At 43.2% G+C, this 26,477-nt stretch overlaps 1 protein-coding gene across 19 annotated transcripts in view; it reads right to left on the minus strand.

The window, feature by feature from the left end:
- Positions 1-26,097, minus strand: part of APBB2 (amyloid beta precursor protein binding family B member 2) — a 360,720-nt gene extending 334,623 nt beyond the window's left edge. For 8 of the 19 annotated variants that reach the window (XM_019640755.1, XM_019640758.1, XM_019640767.1 and 5 more), the window contains exons 1-2: positions 25,907-26,086; positions 13,525-13,607 (exon numbers count right to left, since the gene is read on the minus strand). The gene's annotated coding sequence lies outside the window, so the exon portion shown is untranslated. Of the gene's footprint in view, positions 1-13,524; positions 13,608-25,906 lie in introns of all 19 variants that reach the window. The other 11 variants (XM_019640761.1, XM_019640770.1, XM_019640765.1 and 8 more) reach the window with 3 other exon arrangements.
- Positions 26,098-26,477: the final 380 nt, after the last annotated feature.

Consider the following 26,477-nt stretch of genomic DNA (forward strand, 5'->3'; position numbering starts at 1 on the left):
ACCCAGGAGGAAGAATGCTCAGACTGTGAAAATATGCCACTCATGGAACTGGGGATTGGGGGGTGGAAAACTTGTGCCACATGTTTTCATTCTTTGTCCACTTTAGCCCATAAACAGCCTCCTCTCCCTCTTATTAATGCCTGTGTGCTTAACATGATTAAACCATGGTTACAAACAATCAGTAACAGCCTATTTAATTCCTCTGCCTAACATGGGATCCATTGACAATGTCAACAGCTATTAAATTGTTTTCCAAGTTTATTTCTATGCATTCATTTATTTTTATTTTTCCCCCAACCCTCCCTAGAAAACCCAAGTGCAAAAGAAGATTCAAGCCCCTCACCAAATGGGGCGATAAGTCTGAGAACCATCGGTGGGAGTGCCATTGGATTGTGCCTCTGGCGTGTTGGGTGGTCCTGACTCAGTCACATCCCCCACTGCGGTGGCCAATGCCAGTAGGAAACACTTGCAGGACTCGTTATTTGTCAGCAATGACAAAATAAATGAAGTGAGTTTTTCCCCACTTGTTCATTTTCAACCCCTTCATTTTACCACAGTGATTAAGGACCTGTTTTCACCAACCATACCTGATGGTATCTAGTCAAATGATGTTGACAATTAAGAGCACATGCTCTGAATCTTCTGAACTGTTATTCTCTCCTGAGGCAGGAGAATAGCATAGGTGGGCACGGCACTAGTAACTGAGGCTTGATTTCTAGTTGTTCTTTTCCAGAAGACCACCAAACCTCTGGCACTGCGAGCTTGACAATGAACCTGTTCACAGTGAAACATAAAAGCTTACTGGCTAAGAAATTGAATTTTAAAAAAAACTGGCAGAGCTTTTAGTCTCGGGTCAGCTACTTTATGCACTAAAATTCTTTAATCTCTATGTTCCTTTCTAGATAACCAGGGTATGTTAAATAATATATCTCCAAACCTTTTTCATCCACCCATTACCTTAACAGCAAAATAGGAAAAAAATAAGAAAGGTGTGGGGGGAAGAATGAATGTAATTGGTACCTCCTATGTGATAAGCCCTTTCTTTATGTATGTTATCTCCTAAAATCCTCACAACATTTTAAGGTGAGAATTGATGCCCCCAGTCCATGGGTAAAAAAAAATGAGGTGTGACTTGTCCATGACCACACTTAGGGACAGAGGCAGGGTTTGAAGCAAGGACTGAAGAAAACCAATGCCTCAGACCTTTCCCTAGACTGAGATCCTCGCACCGCACCGGCATTCCTGAGCTCTCCAAATGGAAACCTGGGACTCCCCAAGGCTACTTTCATCAGCAAGCGTAGCACATCCCTTACGGAGGCTGCCATTTTCTGCATCGTTACCTCTGTGGCTCTCCCAGGACCTAGCTGGGTACAAGACCATTGCTGCTGCTGCTACAGCAGCTGTCGGAAAAATACAGCACGGCCTTGGGCAGGATGGATGAACCTGAGGAGGGAGAGAGAGAAGACACGCGTGCGTGCACACAGGCAAGACGTGCGTGTGTGTATAAAAATAAAAGTAGTAGAACACATGCAAAAATAGTAGAACTAACTGCAATAATAAGGAAGTAAAATTGTAAGACATCCAGAACAGTGGTCCCATTTCCTTCATATGGGTAGTAGGTACATTAGTACCTAATACATTTAGTCTCTACTTACTGGGATATTTGCATATGTGAAATATTTTGTTGAGACAAAAATTTATTGATAAAGATACACAGATATCAATATACTCGTAGATACACAAATACTTTCTCACACACACACCTGGAAGGCTAACCAGACTATCAACTATTAATATTGCTATCTACAGGGAATAGGAAGAGAGAATAGGGCATTTATACTTAACACGATTCAGTATATCTTGAGAAATAAATAAGATAAAACCTAAAGAATACATATAAGTTTTCAATAATTACTACAGTTTTACACAGAGATGTGATTTACTTTTAGATTTGATCCAGCTGGTCACTTCTGTCCCTTGAAATACATCTGCATTTGGCTTCTGAGACATCACACTCCCACCTCACTGGCCACTCCTTCTCGGTCTCCTCTGTACTTCCTCATCTCTCCAACCCTGATCTGTCAGTATGAGGCTTACAAGTCTTCTTCACCTTCACTCCCTCCCTAGATGACCTTTTTATTTCCAAACCTACACCTGCAGCTCAGACCTTGCCCCTAAGCTCTAGATGCCTAGGTCCAACTTCCGGGTCCTTGTCTCCAATGGGCTCCAAGTCGATGTCTATTAAACACTATCTGAAACTCAACTCCTGATCTGCCCTGTCTTTGTCCATTTGAGCTGCTATAACAAAATACCATAGTATACTGGTGGCTTGTAAAAAGAACAGAAATTTATTTCTTAAAGTTCTGGAGGCTGGAATTCCAAGACCAAGCCACCAGCAGATTCAGTGTCTGGTGAGAACCCTCTTCCAGGTGGCAGACTGCCAACTTCCTGTTCTATCTGCACATGGTGGAGAACAGAGAGCGTTAGCAAGCTCCCTGGGGACTCATTAAGGGCACTGATCCCACTCATGAGGGCTCCACCCTCATGCTCTCCTCTACTCCTAAATACCTCCGAAAGGCCCACCTCCTATGTCATCACACTGGGGTTAGAGTTTCAACATATGAATTTGGGGGGATACAAATATTCAGTGCACGACAATTACCCACCAAAACCTGCACCACAGAATCACAGTCTTTTCCATCTCAATTCAGAGCAGCCTCACACTTCCAGCTGCTCAGACTAATACCCTGAGAATCATCCTTGATGCCTCGCTTCTATCGCACCCCACATTAAACACATCAATAACATCTGTTGGGTCTACTTGGAAAGTATGCCAAGAATCCAAACAACTCACCACTTCCACGGCTACCACCCTTGTCGAACACACCATCATCTCTCAAACCAGATTACCACAAGTCTTTGTTGACTGATGTCCCTGGTCCACCCAGCACTCCTCAAATCTAACCTCACCAGTCATCATGACTCTTGTAAAATGCAAGCCAAACAGTTACCCTTGTCCGGGAACCCTCCAGCAGCTTCACATCTTAGTTGGCATGAAAGTCAAGGTCCTTTCAATGGCCTAACCTGCCGTGCAGGATGTTTCACCACCTTCACCCCCACCTTTTCATCTATCTGATCCCAAATACTCCTTCTGCTTTCGTTCACCCCATTCTAACTATGCTGAGATCTCCTGCTCCTTGAACACTCACTCCCTCCCCAAATGGGCACAACACTGGCCATCCTCCCACGCCCCTATCAAGTCTGAGTCAAACACCACGTGCTCTGTAAACTCTTCTCTGATTCCTCTCCCTTTTAAAATTGCATCCCCTCCTTACAAGCTCCCCCCCACCCCACTTTTCCATCCCTAGTCTGGTTCATTGTTTCTCCACAGCATTTACACCTTGTAATCTCAATTATTTACTTTATTTAGTTACTGTCTAAAATCCTGACCATGGTTGTAAACCCCACAAAAGCTTGGAATTTGTCTGCTGTGTTCACTGCTGTATCCTTCGCACCTAGATGGCACTAAATAAATATGACTAATAAATAGATACAACCTCTGGCCAGTTACTTACTATCACCAACACTTGAAACTAATTTAATTTACGACAATTCCATGATTACTATTACGTTGCTTCTGTCCTGAATAGTCCAGAATGGTTTCTAATTAAGCAGCTCCCCAAAAGCCTCACTCCTCAGCCTGCCCTGTGTGTCCAATATTGGTCTTAGCTGTCCCTCCGGTCAAGAAAGGCCTTTATCGGGCCGGCCGAGTGGTGCGCTGGTTAAGAGTTGGCTTGGAATGCCAGCTCTGAGACACAGGGCCCCAGTTCGGATCCCACATGGGCCAGTGACTCTTCGCCCTCTACAGCTAAGATGGGGAACAACAGCTCAACCTAGAGCTGGGCTGCCATGAGTCATCAGCGACGGCTTAGGCTGCAGTGAGCTCCCGTAAGCTACCGTGAGCAGCCGGCAGCTGGCGTGACCTGCCAAGGGCCGCTGTGAACGGCCATCCAGTGACTGGTGACCGATCTGCCTCACCTGGGAAGAGCGCAATGATAATACCAACATGGGCCAGGGAAGTGACATCCTCCACAACTAGACTGAAGAACAAAAGGACAGCAACTTGTCTGTTCCCCTTCCCTGATTCCCCAACCCTGTTTCCCTCCCCTGACTCCCCAATAAAATCTTTTTTAAAAAAAAAAAAAAAGGGCTTTTTCTTTTTTCTTTTTTTTGCAAGCAAGAGAAGGCTTGGAAACCTCTAATCCAAGTCTTAACAATTATTATATTATTTCCAGATGTTGCAATTTCTAGTGATGTTTACTTTCTATTTTCTTTTTGCCTGAGTCTTGTCATAATAAGCCCACTATGATCAAAGACAACCACAATTGGAAATGACCCCCCCCAACCCAATTCAAAAACTAAAAATAAAAGCAGCAGGGACCACGGCTGAAATCATGCATTTGCCTTCCACAGCTCGAATTAGTGTATCCAAAGAAATCCTGGGGTCATACACCTCCTTTCACCTCTGAACACATACCAACTTAGGCAGCAACAGCAGCGGGCTGCATTCCGGTAGTGGTTGTTTATAAACTTACACTGATTTAGAACACAGTCTGATGTCACCAGATAATTTGGAGACAATTAACAACAAACCAAAATCATCTTTAAATTGATTGCTTAAAGATACAGGTGGTTCACCAGATTTCAAAACAAGACTATGTTGGCTCAATATGCTGTTTATTTTTTTTATTTTGCCTAATCAGCAATCTGCACACAGCTTTGTGCCAATGTCTGGCCTGTTTTAATCATTTTTTTGCCTCTATTTAAACAATGTATACTGCATTTTTTTTCCACCTCCTAATCACAATGTTCAAATGGTGAAAGTTGTTTTCAAGAGACTATATGGATTCAAGGGTGCAGCATTTACACAAGTCCCCAGGAATAACTGCACTCAACTAAGGTTACATGAGCCTTCTTAATCTTATCTTCTAATAGCAAATACAAGAGTAATGACATTAATTAGAGCCAATGCTTTTTGAACACTTACTTTGGCCAAGCACTGATCTAAGTAGTTAAAATTAATATACTCATTTAATCCTCCCAAAGCCTGTTATCACTATTTAAAAGATGAAAATACAGCAAAACAGAGAGGTCAAGAAAGTAGCTTAAGGTCACACAGCAGTAAGTGGCAGAATTTGAATCCAGCTTTTGTACTACTGTGAGTGACCACTGGGTGTCTCCCGAACTGGCCATGGTGTTAAGACGCCTTGCCTTTGGATATACTGCTCCCATTTCCCATAATGTTCTTTCCCTCCTTTGTTTGCTGTCTGGCAAACTCCAATTTAACCTCTACAACTCATCCTTGGGAAACCATCCCTCATACTTCCAGGAAAATTAACCATGTTCTTTCTACTTTCTACCACCACTGTCTTTGTTCAGATGCTATTACACTAACGTGTAAATAAATAAATCTCCCCCAACTTGACTGAGTTTTATGTGGAAAGGAGCTGCATCTGATCTGTACCTGAATTCTCCACGCTTATCAAAAGAATGAACCTACAAATGTGCGATCTTTCCGAGTTCATCAAATAACATAGCATTAACTAAATGCTTACTATTCTAGGCACTTGATATATTTTAACTCACTATTATTGTCCCCATTTTGCAAATGTGGAGGCAGAGAAATTTAAATTTCTGTTACTGCCCAAGGTCAGAGCTCCTAAGAACCAGAATTTGACCCCAGGCAGTCCGGCTCCATGCTCACAGCCACTCCAAGACACAGGTTCTGCACTAGACTCTCCAAGGTCCAGGGAAAAGGACCAGTTCTTGCCCATAAAGATGCCACATGGAATCCACTTATCTTTCTTCTTCACATTATTAGTGGAGGACCTGTGAGGGTGGGATCCTGTCTGCTTGGTTCACCCTGGATACTCATAGGGCCTGTCATTAAAAAGGAAGCTCAACAGATATTTGTTGAATGATCAAAAATCATTTCTATTTATAATAGCTTTAAAATGATTGGGATTTTTTTTTTTTACGTATAATAGCACCAGGCACTGTTCAAAGTATTATACATATATTAGTGTATTTCCCCATGTATAAGATGCACCCTTTTTCGAAAAATTTGGGGTTTAAACACTGGGTACGTCTTATACAGCGGTTGTAGCTAATGTTTGGGAGTTTTGACAGTGATGAGGCATTGTATGAATTTTATGATGAATAAAACTTGAGTTCAATAACTTTATGTAATACATTTTTTTTCAAATTTCGGGCCCCAAAATTAAGGTGCATCTTATACATGGGAGCGTCTTCTACATGGGGAAATATGGTATTTTACCTTCAAAACAACTATATAAGAAAGGTATTCTTTTTTAGCCCTATTTTAGAGGAGGAAACTGAGGCACTGAGGTTCAATAACTTGCCCAAGATTACAACATTACAATAACTGAAGCCAGGATTCAAAATCAGGCAGTCTGACTCTAAAGTCCTATAGTTTCCTATAACAAATAACCCCAAACTGGGTGGCTTAACATACAGAAATGTATTCTCTCACACTTCTAGAGGCTAGAATTCTGATATCAAGGTGTTGGCAGGGCCATGCTCCCTCCAAAGCCACTAGAGGAGGGTCCTTCCCAGGTGCTCCCAGCTCCTGCTAGCCCCAGGCATTCCATGGTGTGTAGCAGCATCACTCCAATCTCTGCCTCCATCTTCACATGGCCGTCTTCCTTCTGTGTCTGTGTATCTCTGTCTTCACATGGCGCTCTCCCTGTGCGTCTGTGTCCAAATTTCTCTTCTTATAAGAACACCAGTCATAATGGATTAAGGGCCTATGCTACTCTAGTATGACCTCATCTTGACATGATGACATCTTCAAAGACCCTTTTCCAAATAAAATCACATTCACAGGTACCAGGGGTTAGGACTTCAAGGTATCTTTTCTGGGGGTGGGGGGGGAGACACAACTGAATGCATTACAGATAGGCTACATAGAAATGAGAACACAACCAACAAGAACACAACACAGCCATAGAAATGACTCAAAAGATCTAGGAAAATGACTCCGTTTCCCTAAATAGTTACCCTCTTCGATTGATGCAAGATCTGCCAGTTCTCAAATCGCTCTCCTGAATAAGGGAAAGACTAAAGATTTGAGATTCAAGGATTTCTTTACATACAAGGTAAAGAGAACACAACCAAAATGTAAACATACTTTAAGTAAATGAGAAACTTTATCATTACAAAAGTAAGTATTTCCCTAGAATGGAAGTCAGTTAATATATCAAAAAAAATTAAAGAAAAATATTCATAATCTGCTTACCTTCCCACTCTCTTAATTTATTATACACCTCCATTTCTTCCATTTGAGGCAATATCTTTGAATTTTGACCAATAAAGAATAATGAAATAATATTCTATAATAGTGAGCTATAATCATTTGCTATTTTAATTTTTAAAACTCTTAATAGAAGTGCCCATTTCTTTTGAAAGCTAATGATTCTTTGGGGTTTACGGCTAATGATTTAAGATTACACACAACCTTCAAATTTTGATTAACAAAAATTATTCTGCAAGGAAAAATGTAAATGAAGTACACAATTATTCAAGTAGATGGATGGGTTTCAAATTTCTCCCATTTACAGCTTCCCTATCCTTTTAGAGTCCTGAGTCAAACGTATACATTCATGCTACATCAATAGTGCTTTGTTCATCTGGATTATGAGACTTTGTTCCTCATGATTATGAGACATATATTCACCACACACCAGCAGCCTGATTTTCTCTGTATGCTAGGGAAGCAACCAGAAATTTCCAAAACAGGCTAATTCAGAATTTAAGCCCTTTAAATAGACTTGGGAAAATTCTCTGACCTGAATAACTGTTAACCAACCTACTACTCAGGAAATATTCTTTGAAATGGTTTTCTTGGATAACATCACTGATAATTAAATAAATACATTTTGCTAGCATCACATTGATGGAAAAAACACCACATAAGTTGACTTAACTCATTTTAAATATTAAAATATAGCATTTAGGTCAGGATGCACTGTAGGTAAAAGCTACTCAAAGCAAACATGGTAGGGAAAATGGTACTTCCTAAAATCAAATTTTTAGCCTGAAATTTGATCTGCTTTCTTGTATTTCATCAATTATCCTGACTCAAATAGAAATGGAAGTACTGTCCAAAGGACAGTTCAGTTATTTTGGAAGAAACAAATGACCTATATTTAAAAAAATAAATAAATTAGCCTTCCTCTAGAAAAAGAATCATTATTAACAGGGAATAATACAGCAAGTAAAATTCTGTTCTAGCACTACACCACATTACAATGCAATTTTCAGGCTAATATATTTACAGAGCATTTCGAGACCACCAGTTGTTCACCCCTGGCAACTGGAGCTCATCCTCTGTAATTATACCGAGCAGGTATATTATGGACAGAATGCTCAATGATTAGAGAAATAACTGATTTTTTTCTTAAAGAAAAACATCATAACCCCAGTTACATCCTTTAAAAATATATTATGGGGCCAGCCAAGTGGCACATTGGTTAAGAGCTGGCTTGGGACACCAGCTCTGAGCAGCAGGGCCCTGGTTCGGATCCCACATGAGGGCCAGTGACCCTGCACCCTCTACAGCTAAATTGGTGAACAACAGCTCGACCTGGAGTTGGGCTGCCGTGAGTCGCCAGTGACAGTGTAGGCTGCAGCCCCTGCTGCAGTGGGTTGCCATGGGCTACCGTGTGTGGCTGGCAGCCAGTGTGAGTGGCCAGCAGCCAGTGTGAGCTGCCAAGAGCCACCGTGAGCGGCCGTCCAGTGGCCGGCGACCAATCTGCCTCAACCAGGAAGAGCGCAGTGATAATACCAACATGGGCCAGTGAAGCAACGTCCTGCACAACTAGACTGAAGAACAAAAGGACAGCAGCTTGTCTGTTCCTCTTCCCACAATTCCCCAGCGCTGTTCCCATCCCCCCAATTCCCCAATAAAATCTTAAAAAAAAAAGTATATTATCAGAAATTTTCTTCGTTTAAAAAAGGAATCAGAAACAAACAAACAACAACAACAAAAAAAAAACCACACACACAGAACTACAATTACAACTAAATACAGTTCATGCTTCTGACATGAGCTTGCTCACACTGGTTGGTCCTTACACACTCTCTACCCTCCTTGGGGAATCCCGATTTTGCAACCTAGTGGCTCTTGTGTCTTAGGGAAATGACATTTGAGGGAGTGGGGAGTCTGCATTCACATTTACTGGGTGCCTTCCTCAATGTCAAGTACTGTCCTCATAATCTATATTCAGACCAATCCTATCACCTGCTCTAGCTGGGTGCCCTTGGACAAACTTGGTGAGCCCCAGCTTCCCTGCCTGACCTGTATTTGAGGATAATTACAGCAGCTACCTCACAGAGGTGAGGCGCCAAATGATATCCTTCATAAAACTCATTTGTCACAGTGACCACCGTCTAACAGTAAGTGCTCAATAAACATTAACCCTTATAATTTCTATAGGATCCTCCTACAGGGAGGGAAAAAGGGTAACTTGTTTAGTCACCACACTCATAGACTGACCCAGGATCAAATCCCAATTATAGGTATTCTAAACCTATCAAACTATGATCTGAGGCATCACATACATTGAGGGACTGTCTTCCACATTTTCTGATGATAATAAAAGGAGAGAGTGGAGATAATAAAAACCAAGACCATGTAGTTTAATATAAAGCATTAAAAACTTAACTACCAATTACAAATGTCTCCCCATCAGCCTCTCCTGAAAGAATCATCTTTTAAAATATTTTAATCCTGAATAGTATGTACGCATAAGTTATTGATCAAGGACCATCTTCCATAACACAATAACAAATGTGGGGTTTATTTAGATGTCTGGTGAACCTACTGACCATTTCAACAACTGGAAATCAAGAAAGTAAATATTATATCTTGATCACTTTATAGCATTTTATAGCACTTTATAGCTTTTTCACATGTTATCACAGTAAACCCTCCCAACCAGGTAGGTATCATTCTAGACATTTCACAGATGGAGAAACTGTGGCTCAGGAAGGACAACCAACTGTCCCCCCCATCCCACAGCACAGCCCAAACTAAAACTCAGCTCGGTCTAGATCTAAAATCTATGTTCTCGGGCCAGCCAAGTGGCACAGTTGGTTACAGCGCAAGCTCTGAGCAACAGGGTCGCCGGTTCGATTCCCACATGGGCCAGTGAACTGCGCCCAAGCTTAGTTACTGCTGAGCTGCCAAAGGGCGACCAGATGGCTCAGCTGGTGAGAGCACGTGCTCTTAACAACAACACTGCCGGTTGAACTCCCACATGGGATGGTGGGCTGCACCCCTCCCTCCACACAGCAACTAGATCGAAAGCAGCGACTGGACTTGGAGCTGGGCCTGCACCCTCCACAACTAAAACTGAAGGACAACAACTTGACTTGGAGCTGATGGGTCATAGAAAAACACAGTGTTCCCCTTCCCCAACTCCCCAACACTGTTCCCTTCCCCAATTCCCCAATAAAATCTTTAAAATAAAATAAAAAATCTAAGTTCTCTTTAGAACAACATGGACAAGGCAAAAGAAAAGTTAGGCCACCTAGTTGCTTGCCTCTGAGGGTACATTCAACAGAAAAAATAGGAAAGGTACCAGCTTTTGCGGACATCCCCAATGAAGATAAATTTTTTTACCCAATTATTTCATCTCCCAAGTAGAAGTCAATAATACACACAGCCAGAAACATGCCCCACATAGAGCATACCCAAGTCACAATTTTATACTTGTCTGGATCACTGTTCATTTCACACAAAAGAAAGCTTTTGAAAAGACAGGAGCTCAGTATCAGATCCAGGTGAGTGGCACCCATACCCTCCCCAGCTATAGGGGTCCGTGGTCTCCCCACCCCTCAGAGATTGCACTGAAGTTAGGACATGCCTGGAGCAGCTTCAGTCCAATACAAACTCAGGTTCTATACTGACAAGGCAAGACTCCTTGGGTCATAATACCTGGGCTCATGAGGACACAGGACCAGTTCTTTTTCTGTTTTCTCTTTTTCTTTTTTAGATTAAACCCTATTGTGGTAAAATATACTTAACAAAATTTACCGTTTTAACCATTTTTAGGTGTACAGTTCTGTGGCATTAAGTACAGTCACATTGTTGGGCAACCAGGACCACTATTCATCTTCAGAACTTATTCATCTTCCCAAACTGACACACTGGACCCCTTACACAATAGCTCCCGTTACACCTTCTCCCCAGCCCCTGGCAACCACCATTCTATTTTCTGTTGCTATGACTTTGACTATTCTAGGCACCATAAGTACATTCAAACAATATTTGCCCTTTTGTGACTGGCTTCTTTCACTAAGCATAATGCCAGTTCTCTTTTGTTCCAAGTCAGTCTCTTTGAAGAAATACCCAGAAAAGCACATCATCTAGAGCAGGGGTCGGCAAACTGCAGCTCGCGAGCCACATGCGGCTCTTTGGGTACATACATGTGGCTCTGAAGTAAAACTGAAAATGAAAATAAAACTATCATAGTTTCAGTTATAAAATTTTTAAAGGCTATTATGCACATAATGGTGATTTCATTTGTTTTATAGGTCTCCCAAAACTTCGAGGGACAGGATTAGCTCTTCTGTCTCAAAAGTTTGGCGACCCCTGCTCTAGAAGGAAATAAAAATGAACATGTTAGAATTGTTTTTACCCCATTTCCTCATTCCTAAAAGAATATAAAAACACTAAGGATGGTTGAGGAGGAAGAAGAGAGGGAAAGCCAACAAAATCATCCATAATCTCACCATGAAACCACTCCATTTTCATTGCTACTCATTCTTTCATAATCTTTTGCTTTATGCAAATGAAATTTATATAATTACATTACATTGTGTATCCTCCTTCTTTAATTTAACCATCTAGCAAAATGATATATCTCCAAGCATTTCAAAAATTAACTGTCAAGGTCAACACTAAGGAAAAATAAATGTGCTTTCATGAAAACCTGTAGCCACCGAGCTCTCTTATGCTAGAAATAAGCTGAAATTGCCTGAAGTTTCACTCTGATATCAGGAAATTGTTCTTGGCAAGACAGTTTCATATTGTTTAATAGCTGGTGCAGAAAGAAGACAACTTCACAAATTTTCATACAAAATCATTTAAATGTTATGTAAAAATGTATATAAACCCCAAATGTAGGCATCCATCCTACTAGTATATCTCTCAGCGGAAAACAGCATAGCAGCATCTAATGAAAATCCTGTTTTATTTACAGGAAATAAAGATAATAATGCTACAAATCAACATTCTCCCCAGTTTTGTTTTGTTTTTTTATTGATTTTTCTTGCAATCCACATGTTCTCAAAACTAAGGGGAAAAAAATAAAGTTCAATAAAACTCCACGTCTTATTTTTGTTTCTTATTTCTATTTGTGGCTTGTAACTATATATATATATAAACAGTAGGATCTAGTACCAGTAAAGGAAAATGATTTAAGCTGAAATAAAACTCAAGCCAGCAGGAGACGACTTTGATCGGGAGACAAATATATGTAAGTTGATGGAATGCAAGACTTCCTTTATTTATTTTACTAGAAATAACCTCAAGTCCTAGAAAAAGAGACATTTTTAGAAAACGACAATGACCCAGTTGCTGAGTCTCATGAATAAGAGCAGCGAGTGTTACTTTTGTTGCACCACGGCTCGTCCATTGTCTGCTCTAATCATTGGAATACATTTAATTTGAATGCGGAAGTTTTCCTCCCCTGATTTTGGGATAGTAGATGATTGATATCATAGAGATCCTGTCCACAGTAACGTTATCCATCACATCCACTGTTTATGCTAAATTTCCTGTCTCATTTAGGGAGAGCACGAACGCCACGAAAACAGAGCAACCCAACAAGGGGGCCCCAAAAGGACCAATAATTCTGAATTTAAAGTCCAAGTTCCCAGAACTAGAAGGGACACCAAGCCCAAATTCTCCCTCGCACTCAGGGCCTGGTACCCACCCTGGGTGGACTGTTTCTGGGTTGTTCCATTTATATCTGCAGCTTCTTTTAATCCTCTTCTAAGTCCCCCTGCCTCTTTCTGGAAATTGCCCCCAGCATAAAAACTCAGCAGCACTGGATAGAGGCCTCCTCTTATCCCTGACAACTGAGCCAAATGCTCTTTCACTCTCAATTATTCTACCTACATAAATATTCTTCTCAAAACGACTCATCCTGGGCTCTCCCTCAAATGAAAATTTTCCGTGAGCTTGCCTCCACCTTGTTCCTTTCTCAGTTTGCTGTGCCAAACTAGAACCCCATGATTATCAGAGAATAAAACTCTTCAAAAAAGACAGACCCAGTCGATCGGCTCTGACTACCGGAAGGGCCAAAACTAAACATACCTCAACCTAAAGCAAATTTAAAAGTCACACATTTTTAAGTCGGGATTAAGAATCCAAAATGTCAGCGAAAACCCAGGATAGTGTTAACCCAGTCTGACCGCAAGCTTATTTTCTCATACCTGATGCTCACCTTCAGCAACTCCAACAAGTCAGTCCTCTCTCCCTGCTTCTACTTAGGGTCAGCCGACATCCAAGGCAATGTCTAAATACCCAAAAGAAGATAGGATGAGGTCATAATTTGAACAACTCAAGTCAAAAACCACTCTCTAGTAAGTTAACAGAGGCAAAGGCATACAACGGCTTGAGTCCCATGTGACATTACAACCAGTTCTTTCCTGAATGCAGCAAATGAGCAGTGATCTCCAGGACTCTAAATGCCATTTACCTTTGGACCCAAGTCAGTGGGACTGACCAACGGGGCACAAGGCATGAGAGAGACATGAGAAATCCTGTCTCCACCAAAGATCCCACACAAAGATCCTCTACAACGATCAGACAGCCACTGGAGGGTGAGTGCAAGGTAAAGAGTGCAGAAGTCTCCATCAACGTGAATCACTCTTTCAGGTGGACACAAAGCAGGACTGTTACAGCCGGTTGTCCAAGGTGTGCACCAAGAAACACTTGTTCTGGGGAGGCTACGCAACATGGGCCCACAAACAAATGCTGCATTAAATGAAGTGAACCATCTTCTTTTCAGCAGGACTTCTTGAATACTCGTATGTTAATGGAAAGAGAAGATGAACTTGATGACAGAAACCTTTATTCACAATGTATTTCCAATCTCTCGGGTTTAGGTGAACACACTTTGGGAAGCACAGCTTTAGAGGCCATGGAAATAAGAGCTGAGGCCTGAATAAGCAGGCACAGTAGTAAGATGACATCAACCCAATGCTCAGAGCTACAGGGGCAGAGGAGCTCTTTGAAGACATGTTTTAAAATGAGGCCTTCTGCACCATTCTCTTGGCCGGCAATTGCTCCACTCCATGTCATGATCTTGACATATCCATCACTTACTGTCACTCAGGACACAACTTAATAGTCACCTACTCAGACCATTCCATCTAAAGGAGCCAATTAGGCACTTTGCATCACATCACCTCATCCCTATATTCTTCATAGCACCTCCCACAAAGACAGCAGAAGGTGTTTTAGTCATTGCCATAGCCCTAGGGCCTACTGGCACATAGTAGGTGTTCAATAAACATATGCAGAATGAATAAGTAAATGAAGTATTCTAGCTATACCTCCCTCTGGCTTGGAGAAATGATTAAACATCTGGTTACATTTAATTTCAGTTCCATATGATTTACTATTTCAAATAAAGAGGCCATGCTCACACTATGGTTACTAACTTAAATGACACCTGCATTTCCTTTGGACACATATTTTCAGACTGAGCCACTACAAAACAACAAACTACATATTTTTGAGTCATTCCAGAAACAATAGTGGGTTTAAAGTGAGCTCCATCCCTAGACCTTTCTAGAATTTGGACACAAAACCACAAAGTTAACTGGCTCTTATGTTAACCAAACTCATACTGACCTCATCAAAAGCCTGCTATAAGACTATATCATCATAACTGGGGATAAACTCTCAGAAAAACTAGCCGCTAAAAATGTCCTGGGGTGTATTTATTAAAGCCTTCAATGATAAAATTCTTTTTCATTTATATATTAATTCTTTGACAAATGTTTATTGGGCACCCAGGACTTCGTAAGCACTGGGAACATACATGGAGAAAGAACAATGCCATCCCTCCAGAAGCTTAGACTAGAAGAGAAGCCAGGAAAGTAAAGGGTTGCAATGCAGTGTGACCACAAAGGTGTGATGTGAGTGGGTGTGAGGAGCTCGCGGTGGGAGCAAGGAAAACCAGCTGCCCTGTGATGATGTGCCCCAGTGGTCTTCCAACTGCGGTCCCCAGATGAGCAGCATCCCCTGGGAAATTATCAGAAGTGCAAACTGTCATCAGGCCACACCACAGACAGATGGAATCAGGAACTCTCAAGGTGGGGCCAGCAATGTGTGTTTTAACAAGCCCTCAGATCATTCTGACACACACTGAGGTGGATAATGATTAAGCTACTTCCTGAAGGAGGATCAAAAGTCAAGCAGGTAAAGAACAGAAAGTAAGGATGGCTGCAGGCAATGAGAACAGAGGATGCAAGGTTTTCTCGGAAGGCCAGAGAAAACGTGGCATGCTGTAAGAGCAGTGTGGCTCAAGCTCAGAGCATGAGATAGAGGGGACAGCAGATTACGAAGCGTGTCAGGTGTGGCGTCAAAGGGCTAGGACTTCATCCTGAGTGCAGCGAGGGACCCCTGAAGGGTTGGGATGGACATGCCCTGACCTGCAGAAGACTTCAGAAGATCACCTTGGAGGCAGCGTAGAGAACACACACAGAGAGGCCATGGAGAAGGTAGCTGTAGACTCCTAGATGTGAGGTGATGGTGGGAAGGAAAGTGGAGGCACACTATCAGAAACAGCAGGGATCCAAGAGGGAGCTGGGAGTCAGGGGTGCCTCACACAGCCACAGAGATGGGTGTACCAAGTGCGCTGTGGGACAGACTGGCCATCCCTTCCCCCAGCACACCCTCTATACCCAACCCGGGAAGGTGCTGCTCTGGGCAACACTGAGTACTTCTCCTTCTGGTAGCACACATCCCATTTTATCGTAGTTAGTTCTTTAGCAATCAGCCTTTCCCGATAGACTGACAAGTTTCCAGCAGGTAGAGGCAATGGCCATTCTGGTCAGTTTCCACATGCAGCATTTGGAACAACGCCCAGCGTCTGGAAAGCCAAATGAATGAATGGAGCTAGAAGGCCACTGAGAGGCCACTGCTCTCATTCAGGAGAGAGATGGCTGTTTCATGGGGAAGAAATTAGAAAGCTGTAACAGCTGAACTTCTTAATTTTTCTCCAGTCTGTTGATACCATTCAAACCACCGAATCTTTACAAGTCAATTATGTTACGAAAATTCAACAGTAAATCTGAGCTGTTGAGTAGAATCCACAAGCTCCTCTTCCCGTGGAAAATCAAAAAGGACCATGGTTTGAGTGCTTTTGCAAGCAAATGCAAGACACAGTTCTATGCCACCAAGAGTGCTACCTAATGGAGGTAAATTTACTTTCTTTCGTTTTCAGGACAACTTTGCAAAGCCTCGAAGTAGATGATGGAGACATTTCAAATCACACTGACATAGTCTATGTCTTTGCTTTGATTTTTAGCAATGATTTCAAGCAGGCAGAATGTTGTGACCCAATTACAGCATATTTTGGAAGCAGCAGGCACCTAACTTGGGGGTGGAGCTGGTGGGCGTAGAAGGAAGTTTCTAAGCAAGCACCACCACCTGCCTCTCAATCCTGCCTGGAATTTTATAGAGAAGGAAGCTGTGACAATCAGGAAGTAATGCAACATCTCCCCTGACCTGCTTCCTGTTTACTCCCCGTTCCCAAAATAGACAGAGCTAAGGAAAATCATAAATACATTTCTTAGCTCTCTAAGGGGAGGTTCATTAAGGGCATAAATTTGGGTCCATGTGGGGAAACAGAAGGATGAAAGGCAAGGTTATCAAAAGTCCTAGAATCCAGAGGTGAAAAGCAGTGGAAAATAAAACCCATGGACAAGAAGGAACCAGAGAAACAAAGCCTGTGGCCAGTTCTTACACCAAAGCTGACTGCGAGGTGGTGCCACAAGCTCAGCTGCCCTGCATTCTCCAAACTCAAGCTCTTCAGAGTCAGAAGTTAAAGTTTTTCCTTAAAACTAAAAATAATAATAACTGTTAAGGTCTATCCTCATGTCAAGTATAGTTCATGTAGTATCATATGTTAAGTCATGATATCCTCATAACCACCACGTTACATGGGCACTACTATTCCTATTATGGATGAGGAAACAGGCACTGTAAATTCCATTGTCCACAGTCATATGGCTATTAAATTGCAGAGCAGTGCTGGAACCCTATGAGTCAGGCTCTTCACCACCAAATCCCTACTCCCTCCACATAGGGCCGTCCTCTGCATGCACTGGAGGGTGCCGAGTAGCATCCTTGGCCTCTGCTCACTAAATGCCAGTAGTACTTGGCCCACAGTCATGACGAAAAGTCAAAAGTGTCTCAAGATACTGGCGAATGTTCCCTGGAGGGCAAAAACGGCCACTGCTATAGAGATTTGAAAGACCAAATCTCTAGGTCTCTTACAGGAACAGTGGGAAAGCCTAGGTGTTGAGTAGAATAAACCGGCTACAACAGTCCTATTGAGGGAAGAAAAAATGGAAAAGGAGACATCTAACGAGTTTTCTGTAGTAGGGTTTCAAACTAGGAGTCTGGCATCCCTACTCCAGCAGACTGAGGCCAGCCCCCCATCTCTCCACTCCCTCAGAGCCTCGCACACATGCCTCTACTGCAGCACCTTATAACCAATGCTGTGGTACATTCCTCTCTGTCTCCGTGAACCTCACACAGTGCCCGGAACCAAGTCTGAGCTCAATAAACATGTGCGGAACAAAGGCATGAATAAATGAAGCAGAGGTTTCTGCGTGTCACCAAATGAATGCATTTCTGTCTTCAGGAGGGATCTGGAAAAGGTATAAATAAATAATAAACTTGGTTCTTGGGGAGGATAAGAGGTTCAGATCAGATCACTAGAAGAATCTGAGGTTGAATCAGCGCTTCCTGAAGTATCTATACACCCGAGTTTGCTGTGAGTCCATACCATGCATGTTATGTTCAGAAATGTAAGTTGTATTAGTCCACTGAGGAATAAACCAATTTGAGAAACCTAGCTCATGCTAAGGGAATACTGATTCATTCACTTCCACCAACAAACAGGACGGCCCAGCAAACTGAGGTACTCAATGTGGCAGGTCCACTGACTCTCTTGCCCAGGACATAAGTCTACTTGGGAAACCAAAGGAAGATCAGAAGGTTAAGAACAGAGCTAGCAGCCAGGAGCGTGCCGGATGGTCCCAAGGGGAGGTCCTGTTATCCAGACCCATCACTCTTAGCAGCCGGAAGTCTCGAGTTAGCCATGAGGCTGCTGGAGAAGCCCTGGAATCATCACCTTGCCTTTTTCCACTCATCAGACACCTCTGTCATCCCAACATTGTCTCATGATTGGCACATGACAACCAACCAGGCTCTGGTGTACTTTATTTACGATAGAAACATTCTAGACTGGAATCTTCCCAGAGAGATTCAACACAGCAATCCCTAGTTTGAGACATATTTAGCAATTATATTTGGATTTTCCTACTACTCAACTTGTGTTCAGAGGAAAGAAATGCACACTGGGGCCATAATTGGAGGAAATAGTTCCACCACTAAATATGCAGATTTAGGTTAACATCCATTTTGAAAATGGATGAAAGGCAAAATTTTCACCTTCTCCCCCAACTGCTGAATTTAGGAAGGTTTCATGGTGTGGTGGAAAGAACACTGGCTTTGTTTAGGCCTGAGCAAGTTCTTTAACTTTTCTGAGCCAAGCTTTCCTCAATTATAAAAGGGGAAGTCAGGAGGAGGAGGTAGCCTAAAATGCTAAATAAAATGTTTCCTGTACAGCACCAGGCCAAGTTGGTCCTTAATTAATAATTGTTGGGCCAGCCGAGTGGAGTGTTGGTTAAGAGTTGGCTTGGGACACCAGCTCTGAGCAGCAGGACCACCAGTTTGGATCCCACATGAGGGCCAGTGACACTGCCCTCTACAGCTAAGATGGTGAACAACAGCTCAACCTGGAGCTGTGCTGCATGAGTCGCTGGCGATGGCTAGGCTGCAGTGGGGCTGGCCGGCAGCTGGCGTGAGCTGCCGTGAGCCACCATGGGCGGTGAGCGACTGCCTCACCTAGGAAGAGCGCAATGATAATATCAGCATGGGCCAGTGAAGCGATATCCTCCACAACTAGACTGAAAAACAAAAAGACAGCAACTTGTCTGTTCCCCTCCCCCAATTCCCCAATTTAAAAAATCTAAAAAAAACAAATTATAATAATAATTGTTATTGCTGTTTCCTGTCAGTCCCTCAGCAACTAATGGACTTTTCTGTATTGACTTCAGTTCCAGGGCAAGCATCATTGTTTACTGTGCAGCCTCTAGTAAAAAGAGCCTCAGTTTCTTTATCTCCAAAATGGGAACAGCATCATGGTGTTTTGTAAGAATTAAACAGGGTAACATCTATAAAGCTCCTAATATTATACAAAATAAGAGCTCCACAGTAATATTAATAATATATTATTATGACAGTGAGATCCAAGTATCACTAAGCACAGATGTTTACAGTATTATCTGTAATGCGCTATTTTCTTAAGCTACCATTTAAAACTCAGAAATAATGCGGGTTTTACAATCCCATGAGAAAATCATTGTTAAGCTCCCTCTCGAGATTCATCAAGACTCACCCTGGAGGGTATAATATTGCACAGGTCTGAAGCAAGCTGGCTATTACACAACTCTCAGTTCTATGGCTTTGACTCCATCAGCATTTCCTAGAATCACCAACCCCCAATCACTAAAGTGTGCTGTTTTGACAGAAAGAGACCTGCATGCAAAGAAACAAACAACAAGATCCATCATTTTGAGGCCTGCTAAAATTCACATTTCAATCACTTATCTTTTCTGCTCTCATCTTTCATCTTGGCACTTTCTTTGTCATTCTTAGTCTATAATTAAAAAATATTCGCTAGTTCCCAAAGCAATTTCAAAACTAGCTTCTTCTCAGTTTCCAGGACCTGGGTCTGTACCAATGAGTCTACATTCCTGGAAGGCCCAGGGGCACCATCAGCCTACCCACAGGCTCCAGTTTGGCCTGACCTTCACCATTCAACTTGATCCTGAGGGTAGGGCCCTCTACATCTCAGGCCTGAATTCCCAGACCTACCAATTTCATGAACCATTAAGCTTCCAAGTAAAAATATTCCCATCAGTTCATAAAAAAAATAAATAAATAAAAATCATGCCTCCAAATCGGAAGGGTATAATCTCAGAGAAAGAGACACATCTCTTAATTTGAACACACTTATGAAATATTCACTACGTCATCATTACCATTTTGAGAAGGACAGTGAAAATGTCAGCAACAGACCACAGCCTGTGGGTACAGCACTGTGCATTGCATATAGTAGGTACTCAGTTACTTTTTCTTTTTTTTTTCTTTATTGGGGAACAGCATGTTTTTCCAGGATCTAGACCCATCAGCTCCAAATCAAGTAGTTGTTTTCAATCTAGTTGTGGAGGGCGTTTTTCCAGGACCCATCAGCTCCAAGTCAAGCAGTTGTTTCCATCTAGTTGTGGAGGGCGCAACTCAGTGACCCATGTGGGGATCGAACCCGCAACCTTGGTGTTATGAGCACTGTGCTCTAACCAACAGAGCTAACCGGCCACCCCAGCACTCAGTTACTTTTAAACTGTAGGGAACCTAAGCTCTGATTCACTGGGCAGTAGTTTTGTAAACGCTACATCCCATATACCCAGGAACACCACACCTTCCTTCTTCAACAAGAGCATTTGCCTTCACTCTCTGGACCTCTCAAGTTCTCCCCAACCTCATCCTCCAAGGCGCACACTTCCAGCTCAGTTCCAAAACTGCATTCTTTTCATTCAACTTTAAAAGGAAAAAGCAGAGCCACTATTCCTCCCACTCTAAGCATTCCTGAAGCATACTTTCCAGTAGAATTACACTTCAAAACCCTAGCTATTACCTAGCAGACAAAATTTTGCAAGACTTCTACAAGAGGAGAAGGACAGACTGGTTCATTTGATGCATACTTGAAACCACTATCAAATCATTAATAAACAATAAAGAAATACTTTAATCATAATTCCATACAATTTGGTTTTTTTCCATGCTCTCTTCCCATCTCTGTCCATATGAATCCGTATATTTTATACATCAATAAATTATATATTGGGACTTTTTCCCTGATGATGAAAGCAATGCTGTTCAGTGCTTAGAAGACTGGGTAAGACACACATATTATGGAAATAAGATGATGTAAAAAGAGAATGTCTCCTGTAACTTGACACCTGAAGGCCTCTCATACAGATCCTGGCTTCTTCTTGCCAAACTGTGATGACTTGACTTTCTGCCCTCTCTGTCCTTCTGATAGCTCTCATCTCAGGTTTAGAGTTATTGCTCCACTCCTATCAGGGGCCTAGTAAACTCTGGAGCCTGGTTATGATTACAGACACCAGGCTCACTATCCGTTTTTTTGTTTGCTTGTTTGCTTTTTAAAGATTTTATTGGGGAATTGGGGAAGGGAGCAGTGTTGGAGAATTGGGGAAGGGTAACATTGTGTTTTTCCATGACCCATCAGCTCCAAGTCAAGTTGTTGTTCTTCGATCTTAGTTGTGGAGGGTGCAAGCTCAGCTCCAAGTCCAGTCGCCGCTTTCGATATAGTTGCGGGGGAGCACAGCCCACCATCCCATACGGGTGTTGAACCAGCAACACTGCTGCTAAGAGCACGCACTCTTACCAGCTCAACAGCAGCTCAGCTCAGGCGCAGCTCACTGGCCCATGTGGGAATCAAACCGCCAACCCTGTTGCTTAGAACTCGCGCTCTTAACCAACTGCGCCACCAGGCTGGCCCAACTATCCATTTATTATCAACTATTTAAGTGCAGATAACAACTCTGGCTTCTCCTTACCTGCCTCACTTAAAGGTTAATGAGGTTGCATATTGTGAGCCTCTTGAAAGCAAAGTACACTAAAAACACCAAATGGGATCAGTTTCCTTTGCTCTCTGCCCCATCATCATAGCTTGTCAAAGAAAAAAAAAGTTCATGATCTTACCAACAATGTGTGGGTACATCCCGACAGCCATCACTCCTACTGCTGCAGCAGCTGACCATGGACACCAGCCCAATACAATGATGGCACTCGCATTAAGTGATAATGGTCATTTTAGACCAGAGACCAAGGGGTGCATTTCTGATCAAGGGCTGAAGAGAGGACAGGGACATGGGAACGGCTTGCCAAGATGTCATGTGGTGGCCCCGGCAACCAAGGCCCAGGATGCCCTTCTCTGCAGCCCCTGAGGGGGCTTTTTTCTCAAGATTGCCCAAGAGCACAGTCTCCCTCTCTGAAGATGCTATCAAGCAGTTCCAAATATCTAATGTGCTTTCCCAAATTTAATTACTACCTTATCTCCTACCTAGTCTTGGCCAGGCCACAAAGAGTAAATTTTATGACAACCATTCTTTGACAAATAAAAACTAAAAGGGAGGTAAGAACTGGCCAAAAAAGGAAGGGCATTCAACAAAGCAAGACTGGCCAGACTTTGTGAAACACAAAATCACCTTCATCTAATGGCTTTACATGAAGCCCTGCCTCCTCAAAGAGCTGTATAAAAGACCCACGGACTGGGACAAGAACCCAACAGACACCCAGAGGGTGCATTCTACAGCAATTCCCACATTTTACAGATGGAAAAAAACTGAGGCCCAAAGAAGTGAATTGGCTTCCACATGGTCACACAGTAAGTTCAAGTAGCAGAGGAGCCTTGCCCAGAAGGCAAGTCTTAGGAGCCCCTGGTTGGTGGTCTTTCCACCAAATCCCACTGGACCCTTAATTGTGGAGACTCTGTCAATCTGCCTCTGACAAACCATTTCAACTGAGAGAAATGCCATCAACACATATCAACATGCAGAATATTCACGAATATTCACTAATAATACATTAAAATTAAAATGTGTAATCGGGGTTCATCTTCCTTACATTTAAGTTTATTTGTTGGTAGTACAACATTGTTGAAAATAAACACAAAACAGTTTTAAATCTGGATGGAAGCTTCTTAAAAACATTTAAATCATTTTGAAGAAATGTTCCAATCAAATCCAATTCTAAATAACAAATCAAAGATGTTTTGCAGAAGAATGCTTATGAATAATTATGAAACTAATTGAAAATATTCTCATATGAGATAAAACGTTGAGGTTGTATTGCTGTGCAAAGAACTGTCTACCTTCTCAGAGGAGTTTTCTTTGGTAGCTGACATTTATGTCAAAGATACTGATACATAAAATAACATATGTACGGAGCTTAATATCATACTCGACACATAGTAACCACTGAACAAATGCTAGTTTTCTTAACTCTGGGTAGGACAATAAGTATCACCCTCAAAACTAGTAAAACCTTCTTACTATACTTTCCTAAAAGTCTTCCTACACCCCTGGAGAACTTAAGGTGTTATATCATCAGGGTATTTTATTTTAAAAGTGTAACTGAAAAAGGCATAGAGAGACACTGTATTTTTCTTAAAAGACAAATTTAGATATCCTGAAATCAGGGAAATCAACATAACACTATTCCAATATTATGGCAAGATTTTCAGTAGTAATTGCTGCTGTAACAGAAAAAAAAAAGAATTCAATATTTGTTATTGTTTCTCTGGTAGCAGCAAAAAATAGTCATCAAAAGTTGAAACATGACATAAAAAGAGTAACAGTTTAAACATACATGACATAAAAAGAGTAACAGTTTAAACATATTTTATCTTTGTACATGTGGCTTCTTGCAAAGTTTAATAGTGTTTTCCTCAATAATTGTGTGGTCAATATTCACATTATTCAAGTTAAGGGTAAAACATCCGACTTTTTACACTGAAGCTCATCAAGCTTTTTCACTACCATTTTATAAAAGTTTCAGAAAGTAGAATCGTGCTGGCTCCGTGGAAGGGAATTACTTAGTCCAAACTTTGGAAGAGAGAATAATAGTGTAAGAATATAAACACCTTCCCTGGAAAAGGATCTCAACTTTAGAGTTCTTTCTCAAAGGCTCTGAGCAAATATCTAGGGACATCCCCAGTTTTTGAAGACCCTGAGTGATTTTTCAGGGTCACACAGTAAGCCAGTGACAAAAGGACAGCAATAGAAATCTTGCATCTGTCCCCCCTGGTGTTCTGACTACCAGCCCATTGTACTCTACTGCCACCTGTGTTCTTTCAACAACTCCCCCAGCTTGGAGGTTCCTCATCCTCTTGACAAATCTCATCCTTTCAAAACAGTGCCATTTCTAGGATTCTGCAAGTTAGCATAAGCAAGTGTTGAACAAATGTTGCTTTCAAGCTACAAACTGAAAATATGACAAAGCTGCTACCTACATTCATAAAGAACCCCCCCCTCAAGGATTCTGTCTATTCCTGCAAGTCCAGCTACACCAATTCAGATACTCTTAATTAATGCAGCCATCTGAGAACAAGGTTTGAAATATAAATCCATGACAAGGGGGTTAAAAATTCAAAAGATTTAAGAGACCCAAATCCAGAACAACAAATCAGGATGCCACTATTTGGTTTTCAAATCAGTGAAATATTAATGACAAACCAATGCCTCACAAAGTTTCTCATTTCTTTGAATTCAAACACCACTGCTGGCATCACTTTATAATAATCCTTAGGTATTTCACCTAAGTAAGTCATCAGGCGCAATGTAAAGCCAGTGGCTGACGGACTCCTTAAACAAAACTGTGAGCCCAATCTTGTTGGAGCTTCGGACACTGACCTTATTCTCCTCTCAATGTTAGCCCTCCCCAACCCATCCATCCAAAAACGTTTGTGACAGTAGTGGCTCTAAAAACTGCGCAGAACTTGGCTACAAAACGGCCACAACTCTAAATTTGATCTCTCCAATTTATTACTTTTTTATTCAAGTCCCACGCTCCCTCGGCCCTTCGCCCCTGACTGTTCTATCTCTTTAACCATTGTCGAGACCGCCTTTCATTGTTTCTATGGGACTCCGCATCCCACCCTCCGTGTAGCAATGTTTTCTTCGCACAAATGTCATTTCTAGCGTTCATCCCTCCATTCCGCGCGGAGGGCAGCAGAGGGGCTTTCCGGACCCAGTGGCCAGCTTTCCTGATTCGGTCCCCTTCGAACAGCCATTTTCTAGTTAAAACGCTCTCTGCCTCCGAGAGGGAAAATGAACTTTTCCCCCTTTGATCTCACAGAGTCTGGTCTCTGAATCCCCGAGAAGCCAGCCCCGTCTCCAACTCCCCGGCAAGAGCGCGCTGCCTCCACGGGAGGGAGAGCCCAGCCGCACAGCGGAGGCCGGTGCCAGGACAAGGGGGTGTGCGCTCTTCCCCGTCAGCACCCACTCTCACTTTTCCCCTCCGCAGCCCCCACCCGGGCGTACCCCCTCCAACCCTGTCTCCCCCGCCCCAGGCCCTGCCAAGCCCGGGCTGCCGAAGGAAAGAGGGAGCCGGGAAGCAGGAGGGATGCAAGTCAAGGAGTGAGCCCGCAGTCGCCGTGCCACCCGGCCCTGCGGCGAGGGCGCAAGGCGCACGGGACTCCGCAGCGGGTGCCCGCTGCAGATGCAGTGGCATCTGCTGCAGCTGTGGCTGCGGCTGGGAGGGTGGCAGTGGCCGCGCAGCCCTCGGGGCCGGGAGGAGAGGAGCGGCCGCCCGGGCTACTCGCAGCCACTCGCCGCACACCGCTGTCGCTGCCCGGGTCTCTCGCCAGCACTTCCGGGCCATCCCGAGGTCCAGGGAAAAACCAAGGAAGAAAGCAAGGCTCACCCGCGGCTCGCGCGACGCTCGCCTAGGCTCCGGCGCCCGGCAGCTATGCTCCAGTCCCGCCCTCCGCGGAGCGCCCGGATCAGCTGCGGATGCAGCGCACGAGCTTCCTACTTGAGACCAGTACGGGCTCCGGCGACTGAGCATGCCCAGTGCCGCTCCTTGAGTCCCGCGCAGGGAGCGGCGCCGGCGAGATTCCACTTCTCCAGGCTTTGGCGGAGGCTGCGCGAGGAGGCTGGAGGGGCCCCGCCCGGCGGGGACCAAACCGGAGAAAGGCGGGGCCGGGGGCGGGAGCCGGGGGAGGAGGGGGCGGGCCGCGCTCCTAGTGCGACCCCTGCAGGCAGAGGCTGCGGAGCATCCGCGATGCAGGGTCCGTGAATCGTCTGCGCAGATGGTAAGGAGGCAACGGGGGCCAGAGTGTGGCGACCCAAAGGCCGGGAGTCGGGGTGCAACCGGGTATCCCTTCCATGTGGCCTGGCGTGTGTCTGCACCAAAAGGCAGTTGGGTAACCTTATCCCTGGCTTGCCTTTTCTCCCACATGTCTGCATTCCCTTACAATGGGAAAATGTCCTCA

The sequence above is a fragment of the Hipposideros armiger genome, unplaced genomic scaffold (genome assembly GCF_001890085.2).
Source record: "Hipposideros armiger isolate ML-2016 unplaced genomic scaffold, ASM189008v1 scaffold_53, whole genome shotgun sequence".
NCBI lineage: Eukaryota > Metazoa > Chordata > Mammalia > Chiroptera > Hipposideridae > Hipposideros > Hipposideros armiger.